A 12,589-nucleotide genomic window follows, 5' to 3' on the forward strand; every position below is an offset into this window, starting at 1 on the left:
AATTATACTTAATATTTTAAATATTCTTGAATATTTCTTGTTGATCTTTAGTTGGTTTGTTATTTTGAAAGTTGTGTATTAGCAATATATATCTATTTTGCTAAGTATTGTTTTGAAATATATATCTAAATTTTATAATTATTTGTTCTTCAATAATTTTTTGGTTTGTTCTACAGTAGAGTTTCAAAATTTCTTCAACCACATTTTAAAAATCACATTCATGCGGTAACATTGCTTAATACAATTATATAGATTTAGATTGTACAATTCTATGATACATCATCTGTATGTTGCATTGTGTGTCCAAGTCTCAAAGTCAATTTTAATTGCTAACATTGAATTTTTAAGTCTTTTATTTTCAATCTTGTTTCCTCATTAATGAAGTTAAGGTCCTCAATATCTTCAGAGTTTCATTTTGACAATTCCTCAAAGTATAAGGACAGTGTTATTTTATTTTCTAACTGGTGTATAATTTTAATTCTGATATTCTAATTTAAGTTACATTAAGAATTACTACTTGATTTTATTTCTGTTCTAATTAAATTATGTTGGTAGAATGTTTTCAGAGAAACCAGTGTGAATTATTTTGTACATGACATATATATTTAAAAAGATTTTTCACCTTTACTTTAAAAAAATTTATTTTAATATTAAACAGTATTCAATTTCTCTATAAAATTATTTTGTATGTGCTCATTTGTCCAATTTTTGAAAGATAGGTATTAAAATTAATTTTGCTTCTAAAAAATTTTATTTCTCATAATATTCTTTAAAACTTCAATTTTCAGATTTTCTTTTTACCTTTTAACCTTGCAACATATTTTTAGGGAGTCTAAAGCACATATCATATGTTAGCCTTCTGCTTCGTTTCCTTGCTTTCTACCAAGCTTTCTGTAAAGCATAATTATATTTTTGTTGAATCAGATGATGCAACTCTCCTTTTTAAAGATTCCTAATAGCTTTTCAATTTGAATAACACTTAAACAGCCTTCTATCACATACCTAGAGGGTCAGATGAAATCTATCTTTCTAATCTCATCTGTATCATTATTTATAGGGAGTATGTGTATATGTTTGTAAACATATATATCTATTTGCTCATTATTTTTCGAGGGGAGGACATATGTATTGTATTAATATATTTGCTCTATTTCTGATGATTGAAAATGACTAAGTATTTATTCCTTGGAAATTAAATACATTTCCAACCTATAAAAAAGTGGTAGAGAGGTACTTATCTTAAAATACTCAGTTTAAAATAGAATATTGTAATTATTTATTAAGGAAATTCTCTAACATTTCAATGTTTATTTTTAACAGCATGGCTGATGGCATTTTCCCTAGTGTCAGTTACTTATGGCGCTATTCACTGCAATATACTGGCCATGCAGATCAAGTACGATAATCATGTTAAGCTACATACAGTACAATTCATCTGCATCATGTTCTGGCGTTGTTTGGAGATTACCTCACGTATAGTGACTCTGGTACTTTTTCTTGCATCTCTGAAACTGAGGAGCCTGCCCTTTTTAGCAGTCACATTTTCAATATCACTGTTGGCACCATGGGTAGAGTTTTGGATAAATGGAGCTCATATTCCTACAAATACTAAAGTCAATTCCAAGCCAATGTGTAAACATATACTGATGCTTACTGTGGTCACTCTACTACATGCTGCAATCGACTTCTTCTGCTGGTCAGGCGTGAAGCTGCAATTGTCAAAGGAGGAATTAGTTGATAAGACACACAAGGGGAGTAATAAAACCTTTCACTACAGCGTTCGGTTAGTAGAAAATGTAACAATGGTATTGGTATTTAAGTTTATTGACGGAAATTCTTTATTGAATTGCTGTGACTCATTAATTGCCACGCAGGTCATTATAACTTACTTATTAGCAATTGGTTTTATGCTTCTCTTCTACCAGTATATGCAGCCAGGGTGGTCAGGCAATTCATTACCAGACCAAACAGAAGAGGCAAATCAGAACCAAAGTAATGTTACATCAACTAAAGAGACAAGTCAATGAAAAGAATAAAAATTAACAACTGAAAATTAACTATTACTTCTGGAGTAAGATTGGGTATCTTTTTCATTTAAGAAAGAGTTCATTTTCACTAGAAAATGGATTTCCTTAGAAAAATGAACATTTTCATTTTGCTTTACTCAAATACTTCTAATGGTAAAATATACTAAATTTTCTTTCATTTAAAGCAAAAGAATGTAATCAGTTGCTAATAAAATTGATTTTTCTCCTGTAAATCAACAGTACTTTGAACTGTTATTACTGCCAACCAAATGACTTGGAATGTTTTTTTTCTCAAATATAATTATAGACTTAGCAAAAACAGGCAAACCTGTATATTTTTCCAAACACTGATCAGGACAAATAAGCATAATCCATTTTTACCTACCACATCTTTAGAATATTTACCTTTAATTAGACAAATAGGGTTTGCTGTTACTCACATAAGTTATCTGTAAACATTAACCATTCAAAAGAAAAAAGAAAAACACAACAGTATTATTACAGGTTTTATTATGCATTAAAAAAACAACTTGAATAGCAGTCTTATGAGGATGACATTTATATTTACTTAAGATAGCAAAAGTTACTCCCCACTAAACTTTGATTTTTAAAAAAAGCAATACCATATTAATACATTTTTTGAAGAACCAGAATGCACTTATTGAGCAACTATAATGTTTAAGACACTGAGAAATACTGAAAATTTATCAGTGACAAATTAGAGATTTCCAGACAAAGCCATAGAGTAGATTATAGCTAGAAAAATAAACCATAATACCATATGGCAAAAGAAATACAAGGATTCTGCAATGGAATTTGTTCTAGGAAGACAGAAAATTGGATAGAAGACATGAGACTTGAAAGAGAACATGAACCTTTTTCAGGAGGCTCAGTTAGTTGGAGCACCCTCTGATATACAAAAGGTTGCAGGTTTGATTCCTGGTCAGAGCACAGAGCTAGGTTTCAGGTTTAATCTCTAGTCAGGGCACATATGAGAGCAACCAATTAAAGTTTCTCACATTGATGTCTTTCTCTTTCTCTCTCTTTACCTTCCTCACTCCTCAAAATCATTAAAAGATAGCCATGGATAAGAATTTAAAAAGAAAGAATATGATCCTAATATATAAAAACCCAGGGTTATAACATCCAAAATGATGGAAGGCTCGACTGCCTGGAAGTCAGTGCTGGGTTGTTGTAGCAACCCAGCACTGAATGCCTGTCGACGCGGGTGCCGTGACCCAGCACTGACTGCAGAGGGGGCTGCGTATCAGGCCCGAAGAGTGGCCTGGAGAGAGAATCAGGGTCAGACCCATAGCCTCTGTGGCAGCTGTTGATCAGCCCTTGCCTCTCTCTTTCTCTCAGGGCCTGGCCTGCAGCCACACCTCTCTTTCTCTGGGGCCTCCGCTGGGGCTGCTGATCAGCCCCGCCTCTCTGATCAGGCCCGTTGATAGGCCTGGAGACGCTGACTGGCATAGAAACAGACCAATTAGAATCAAATATGGGTGAAGTGCAAGGAGCCAATGGCTGCCTAGGAGGCAGAGCTTTTGATGCTGACTGGTATAAAAAATGACCAATCAGAACCAAATCAGGATGAAGTGCGAGGAGCCAATGGCTGCCTAGGAGGTGGAGCTTTTGACACTGACTGGCATAGAAACTGACCAATCAGATCCTAATCTGGGTAAACTGCAAAGGCAGAACCTAAGGTGGGGGCTGAGGAAGGGTTTTCAGGGCAACAGCTGTAAGGTGTAAGAAAGCGGTTCAATTTTTTAATGACTGGTTTGGCAGTATAGTGCATATGGTTGGCTATCTGTCCAGATATAGGGATTATGTATTTTTGTCTGCCAAGAGCATCTCCTTCTGATGAAAATGGCTCCCCCCCCCCCCATTTAAGCAATCCTACTCTATATAATCTATCTATATTACTAAAAGGGAAATATGCTAATTAGACCAGGTAGACCGGCCATCTTCTGGACGTCCAACTTCCTTCTGGACAAAGCCATGGTGGTGGGGGCCAAGGCAGAGGCTGTTAGGGGTGATCAAGCAGGCAGGGGAGGGCACTTGGGGGCAATATCAGGCCAGCAGGGGAGGGCCATTGGGGGTGAGATCAGGTCGGTAAGGGAGGACAGTTGGGGGGCGAGATAGGCCAGCAGGGTAGGCCAGTTAGGGGCGATCAGGCAGGCAGAGGCAGTTAGGGGTGATCAGACTGGCAGGGGAGAGCAGAGTTGAGGGCGAGATCAGGCCGGCAGGGGAGGGCAGTTGGGGGCAAGATCAGGTCGGCATGGGAGGGCAGTTAGGGGTGATCAGGCAGGCAGGCAGAGAGGTTAGGGGCGATCAGGCAGGCAGGCAGGGGGTTAGGGGCAATCAGGCAGGCAGGCAGAGGCAGTTAGGGACCGTCAGGCAGGCAGGCAGGTGAACAGTTAGGAGCCAGCAGTCCCAGATTGCGAGAGGGTGCAGGCTGGGCTGAGGGAGCCCGCCCTCCCCCTGCCCCATGCATGAATTTTGTACACCAAGACACTAGTATTTTATAAAATTAAAATACAGATTTATGGATTTGTTGATAAATGCATATAAGCAATGTCATGTTCTATTTAATATACTATATGTATACAGCTGGAAAATAGATTTGAAGGGACAAAGTAGTGTGAGAGCTGATAACAAACAGATAATTAAGTCTATAGAGGGAAACAGTATATTCTGATAAAATTTTCAGCTCTTGTAGATACAGAAAAAAAGCCTCAAAATTATAGGTACCATAGTAATACATTGTAAAACACAAGGCCTTTGGCATTAAAAATAAATGGTTATGATTTGCATGCCAGCAGGAACTTCCAGGGGACATTAACCCCTGGTGCTAGTGCCCCTGCTGACCCGGAGCACCTGCAGCTGACTTGTGAGACCAGATTCATTAGGGAAGGGAGTACAACTCAGAACAGGGACAATCAAGATGTGAGACTCAAAACAGACCCAGCCTCTGGGCTAAGGAGTCCCTGACCACTGGATGACTGGGGCTTCAACCTCTCAGTCCTCAATCAGGTTGTCAGAGGCAGAAAGATACAGTGACTCACACTGACCTGCATTAGAGATGCTCCCAGGAGGCCCTGGATAGACACACCATGGGACCAGATTCAATAACATCAGAGCAAAATCCAGTGAACCCCAACCTCATTGTCAGCAGGTTGAAGGGGAGATCCTTCCCACAAATAGGACATCAATAATCAAGCCCCAATTACAACAGGAGAGCCAAATAAGGAGCACAGGGGGGCATTCCTAGGGCATCCAACTCAGGTGAACAAAGAGACTGCATCACTGGACCCCTCCAGACACCTTCTACATTAGGCATCCCACAAAGACTGGGAGGTATAGCAGTTTTATCTAATACATAGAAGTAAATACAAAGAGACAGCTAAAATGGGGAGACAAAGAAGCAGCCCCCAAATGAGAGAAAAGAAGGAATCTCCAGAAAAAGAACTAAATGAAAGGGAGGCAAGCAACCTGTCAGACATAGAGTTCAAAGTTATGGTTATAAAGATTCTTAAAGAACTTAGAGCATAAAAACGGCAATAGAGGTCATGAAAAAGAACCAGACAGAAATGAAGAATGATATATCTGACATCAAGAACATACTGGAAGGTATTAAAAATAGATCAGATGAAGCAGGGGATCAAACCAGTGATTTGGAAGACAAGATAGAAATAAATACTCAATTAGAGCAGCAAATGAAAAAAATAATTAAAAAGTAGGAAGATAGCATAAGGGACAACATGAAACATAACAACATCCACATTATAGGAATACCAGAAGGAGAAGAGGTAAAGCAAGGAACACAGAACCTGTTAAAAGAAATCATGACAGAAAACTTCCCCAACCCGGTGAAGAAAAATGTCACACAAATTCAGGAGGCACACAGAGTCCCAATCAAGGTGAACCCAAAGAGACCCACACCTAGACACATCATAATTAACATGACAAACATTAAAGGCAATGAAATAATCTTAAAGGCAGCAAGAGAGAGACAGAAAAATTACCTACAAAGAAATTCCCATCACAATGTCAACTGACTTCTCAACAGAAACACTTCAGGCAGGAAGGGAGTGGCATGAAGTACTCAAAGTAGTGAAAAGCAGGGACCTAATTACAAGAATACTATATTTAGCAAGGCAATCATTTAAAATTGAGGGAGAAAAAAAGCACTTTCCACACAAAAGAATCATTAAAGAAGCTTTAAAAAAGTACATTAACACCAAACCAGCAATGCAAGAAATGTTAAAGGGATTTCTTTAAGAAGAAGAATAAAAGGAGAGAGGATCACAGGCATAAAGAAAATAGCAATGGCAATACTATATAATAAAAGGGTAATATGCAAATTGACCCTAACGGCGGAAAGACTGGTTGCTATAATGCACACTGATCCCCAGGGGGAAGATGCTCAATGCAGGAGCTGCCCCCTGGTGGTCAGTGCGCTCCCACAGGGGGAACCCCACTCAGCCACAAGCCAGACTGATGGCTGCAAGTGCAGCGGCGGTGGCGGGAGCCTCTCCCACCTCTTCAGCAGCGCTAAGGATGTTCAACTGCAGGGAGTGGGCCTAAGTCATCGGTCGGACATCCCCTGAGGGCTCCTGGGTTGACAGAGGGATGTGTGACAACAAGCTTAGGCCCAATCCTCCAGGGAGCGGGCCTAAGCTGTCAGGTGGATATCCCCCAAGGGATCCTGGAATGCGAGAGGGAGCAGGCCGGGCTGAGGAACCCCCCAAGTGCACAAATTTTTGTGCACCAGGCCTCTAGTAAATAAATACCTATGAATAATATCCCTAAATGTAAATGGATTAAATGCTCCAGACAAAGACATAGAGTGAATGATAAGAAAACATAACCCATATATATGCTGTCTACAAGAGACCCACCTCAGAACAAAAGATACCCACAGACTGAGAGTAAAGGAATGAAAAATAAATTCCATGCGAATGGAAAGAGAAAAAAAGCTAGGGTAACAATACTCATATCTGACAAAATAGACTTCAAACAAAGGCTATACCAAGAGACAAAGAAGACCACTACCTAACATTAAAAGGAATTATTGAACAAGAAAATATAACCCTTGTAAACATATATGCACACAATATAGGAGCACCATAAAGAAACTCTTAAAGGACTTTAAGGGAGAGATTGACAGTAATACAGTCATAGTAGGGACTTTAACACCCCACTGACATCACTGGATAGATCCTCCAGACAAAAAATTAACAAAGAAACAGAAGCCTTGAGTGACACACTAGACCAGATGGATCTAACTGGTGTTTATAGAACATTTCACCCGAAAGCATTCTTCTCAAGTGCACATGGAGCATCCTCAAAGATAGACTACATATTAGGGTAAAAAAACAAATTTATACAAATTCAAGAAGATTGATATAATACCAAACATCTTCCAGGATCACAATGGCATGATGTTAGAAATTACCCACAATAAAACAAAAACACTCCAATACATGGAGACTAAATAGAATGTTAGTAAACAATTAATGGTTTACCAAAGAGGTCAAGCAAGAAGTTAAAAACTTCCTGGAAACAAATAAAATTGAACACACAACCACCTAAAACATATGAACACTAGTGGCCCAGTGCACGAAATTCGTGCACATTAAAAGGGGATTAATTAGAGGAAATAATTTAATATTGCTATTTGCCCTTTCTCAATAATAGAAGTGTCAGAGATGAAAGAAAATTAGTAAAATATATATGAAAACCTTCCTCCTATCAGAGTCTGGGCCATACCACAGGACCCAGAGTCAAGTGCCCGCCCACCCACATGCGCCTCAAAATCACGTGAGATCCAGTCCTGGCAGCCCACCCCCCTATTGGGCTAGATCCAGACCCGGCCAGTCCCACCCTTGTCAAGCTGCGCCGGGCAGGGGATATAGACTCAGGTCCCCTGGCCTGGCACCAAGATGGGGGGCATGGCCTGAGGTCCCCCAGCCCAGACCAGGGTGGGGGGGGCATGCTTTGAGGTCCCCCTGTCAAGCCCTGCCAGGCGGGGGGCATGGCCTGAGTTCCCCCATCAAGCCCTGCCAGGCGGGGGCACGCAGCCTCAGGTTCCCTGTCAAGCCCCACCAGCAGGGGGGTGCAGCCTCAGGTCCCCCGTCAAGCCCCACTGGGTGGGGGCCGTGGCCTGAGGTCCCCTGTCAAGCCCCACCAGGCAGGAGGGTGCAGCCTCAGGTCCCCTGGCCCAGTGCTGGGGTGGGAGGTGCAGCCTGAGTTCCCCTGGCCTGGTGCCGGGGTCGGGGGCTTGGCCTGAAGTCCCCTGTCAAGCCCCACCTGGTGGGGGGTGCGGCCTGAGGTCCCCTGGCCTGACACTGGGGTGGGGGGAGCAGCCTGAGGTCCTCTAGCCCAGCACCAGGATGGGAAGCACACCTTGAGGTCCCCCATCAAGCCCCGTCGGGCAGGGGGCATGGCCTGAGGTATCCCAGCCTGGTGCCAAGGCAGGAGGCGTGGCCTGAGGTGCCCTGTCAAGCCCTGCTGGGTGGGGGGCACAGCCTGAGATCCCCTGTCAAGCCCCATGGGGGTGGGGGAGGGCGTAGCCTCAGGTCCCTGCTGATTGCTCGTTAAGGCTCCTTATGGGAACTTGGCCTCAGCTGTGGGTGCAGCCATCTTTGTGATTGAGTGATGGTTAATTAGCATATTCCCTCTTTATTAGATAGGATGGCAAAAGCAGTCCTGAGAGAAAATTTCATAGCATTCCAGGCCTACCTCAAGAAACAAGAAAACGGACTAATGACCTACTTAACCCTACAACTAAATGAATTAGAAAGAGAGCCAGAAAAGCCAAGAGGAAGTAGAAGGAATGAAATAATAAAGATCCAGAGTAGAAATAAATGACATAGAGATTAAAAATAGAGAGAAAAAGAAAAAAATAAAACAGGACAAAGATCAATAAATCCAACAGCTGGCTCTTTGAAAAGATAAACAAGATTGATGAATCTTCACTAGACTCATCAAGAAACAAAGACAGAGGACCCAAATAAATAAAATCAGAAATGAAAGAGGCAATATAACAATGGACACCACAGGAATACCAAGAATTGTAATCAAATACTATGAGCAACTATATGCCTACAAACTGGACAATCTGGACAAAATGGACCAATTCCAAGACACATACAATCTTCCAAAACTCAAACAGGAAGAATCAGAAAACCTGAGTAGGCCAATAAACAACCAATGAAATTGAAGCAGTAATTTAAAAACTTCCAGCAAACAGAAGTCCTGGACATGATGGAATTACAGGAGAATTTTACCAAACATACAAAAAAGAACTAATACCCATCCTCTTCAAACTATTCCAAAAAATCCAAGAGGAAGGAAAATTTCCAAGCTCTTTTTATGAAGCCAACATTATCCTAATTCCAACACCAGATAAAGACACTACAAAGAATAAAAATTATAAGCCAATCTCCCTGATGAACATAGCTCCTAAAATCCTCAACAAAATATTAGCAAATTGGATCCAGCAGTATATTAAAAAGATCATACACCATGATTAAGTGGGATTTATCTGGGGACACAAGGCTGGTACAATATTTGCATATCAATAAAGGTGATACATCACATAAACAAATTGAAAGCTAAAAACCACATGAACATATCAATAGATACAGAAAAGCTTTCCACAAAATCCAGCACCCTTTTTTGATAAAAACTGTCACCAAAGTGGGAATAGAGGGATCTGTACCTCAACATAATATAGGTCATATATAACAAACCTACAGCCAACATAATACTCAATGAGCCAAAACTAAAACTGTCTTCCCTAAGTACAGGAACAAGAAAAGAACGTCTGCTTTCACCACTCTTATTTAACATAGTACCGGAAGTCCTAGCCACAGCAATCAGACAAGCAGAGCAGATAAAAGGCAACCAAAATGGGAAAGGAAAAAGTAAAACTGTCATTATTTGCAGATAGAAAACCCTAAATACTCCACCAGGAAACTACTAGATGTAATAAATGAATTTGGCAAGGTAGCAGGATACAAAATCAATGTCCAGAAATTGATGACATTTTTATACACCAATAATGAACTCTCCAAAAGAGAAAATAGAAAAGCAATCTCATTTACCACTGTAACAAAAAAGTTAAGATACCTAGGAATAAACTTAACCAAGGAGGTAAAAGACCTGTACATGGAAAACTATAGGACATTGAAAAAGGGAATAGAGGGAGATACACACAAATGTAAATGTAAACGATGTTCATGAATTGGTAGAATCAGCATCATTAAAATGTCCAGACTACCCAAAGCAATCTGTATATTTAATGTAATCCTCATTCAAATGCCAAAGGCATACTTCACAGAATTAAAGGAAATACTTTAAATATTTATATTGGACCATAAAAACCCTCAATAGCTGCAGCAATCTTGACACAGAAGAATGAAGTAGGAGGGATGACAATACCAGATATAAAACCATACTACAAAGCCACTATAAGCAAAACATCCTGGTACTGGCACAAAAACAGTCATATAGGCCAATGAAATAGAACAGAGACTCCAGAAATTGACCCACACCATTACAGTCAATTAATCTTTGAAAAGGAGCAAGAGCATATAATGGAGTAAAGAAAGTCTCTTTAACACATGGTGTTGGGAAAACTGGACAGACTCGTGCAAAAAGATTAAACTAGACCACCAACTTATACCATACAAGAGAATAAACTCAAGGTGAATAAAAGACTTAAATGTAAGGCATGAAACCATAACAATCATAGAAGAAGACATAGGAGGTAAAATCTCAGACATCTCACATAGCAAAATATTTACGGACACATCTCCTAGGACAAGAATGTTAAACTCACGGCCTGTGGGCCACATGTGGCCCACAACAAATATTTCTGTGGCCCAGCCAATATAATGGTATGTAAGAAACATTTTAATAAAAATTTTATAACTTACTTTTTAAAATATCCTTTATACATAATTATTAATAACGAATTACAACATTCACTAATGACTGATTACTATAATCGCATTGCAGTCATTTCCCTTACGCGCCTTACACACAGGCACACCATTTCTTTCCACTAATACTAGCAGCGAATATTTTAGCAGCTGATTACCATGTCATTAGTCTTGTCTGACTTGTTTGGTGTGCGCAACAGGAAATATTTTGCTTCCAGAGAACAAGAAAAGTAGGTTTATTTGCATTACGCTTATTAATTTGTGCACTTATTCAGTGTCTGGTGAGTTAATGTTTAAAAATACATTAATTTTTATTAAAATGTTCTATTATTTTATGTTAATGATGACTCATTTATTTCAACCATTTGTATTCAGTATAGTCTCTATCGAAATAAACCTATGTTTCTATGAAAATTGAAGCTTTTGTTTTTTTGCAGCCCCCATAAACTTAAACCTTGTTTATTTGGCCCATGTTAGCCTTTGAGTTTGATATGCTTGTTCTAGGACAATAGAAACTAAGGAGAAAATAAGCAAATAGGACTACATAAAAATAAAAAGCTTTTGTACAGCAAAAGAAACCATCAACAAAATGAAAAGGGAGCCCACTGTAAGGGAGAACATATATGCCAATTGTAGAGAGCACCAGGGAAGGCACAGGAGCGTTTCTTTAATTATTATCATCTGAATCCAGTGGCATTGGCAGAGCCATGTCATGGAAACACACCTTGCCAGAGGCAGGTGTGTTGTCAGCCTGACCTTCAGCTCAGGTGCCAGGGGGTGGGTTTCATTTTCTAAATCCAGCCAAGCACCAGGAGAAAACACGATTATCCGGGCCCACCCGGAAGTAATGATTACAAAGAAGTCATAAGAATGTACATAATCTCTTTTGTCTTAGGCTTTAGTAAAACTTCCTGGTATTTTGCTGTATAAAATAAATGTGCAGTATCGGCTCTGGGTCACTGTCTCTGCATCAGAGGACAGCTGTCCCACACGGCCCCAGCTTTTTCCTTCTATCTCTGTGTCTTTCTCTTTCTTTCATTTTCAAAATCCCCAGCAGCCCCTACTCAGGAACCAGACCGCTCTCTAGCCATGCTGGATGCAGAAAAGAGAGAAATATTTACAACCAATGCTATAGCTGATAAAGGGTTAATATCCAAAATATATAAAATATTTATACAACTCAACAAAAAGAAGACAAATAACTCAATTATAAAATGGGCAGACAACCTGAATAGCATTTCTCCAAAGAGAACATAAATGGCCAAGAGACATATGAAAAAGGTGCTCAGTTACTAATTGTCAGAGAGATGCAAATTAAAACCATAATGAGATATCACCTCACATGTGTCTGAAAGGCTAACATTAAAAATAAATCAACAAATAGGAAATGCTGGCAAGGATGAGGAGAAAAGAGAACTCTTGTATACTGCTGGTGGGAATGCATAATGGTGCAGCCACTATGGAAACAGTGTGGAGTTTCCTCAAAAAATTAAGAATGGAACTTCTGTTTAACTCAGTGATCATTACAGATAATGATCTGGGAATATATCCTAAATACCCCAAAACACCAATCAGACAGAATAGATGCACCCTTATGGTCATAGAAAAGTT

The sequence above is a fragment of the Plecotus auritus genome, assembly GCF_963455305.1.
Source record: "Plecotus auritus genome assembly, chromosome: X".
Lineage (NCBI taxonomy): Eukaryota > Metazoa > Chordata > Mammalia > Chiroptera > Vespertilionidae > Plecotus > Plecotus auritus.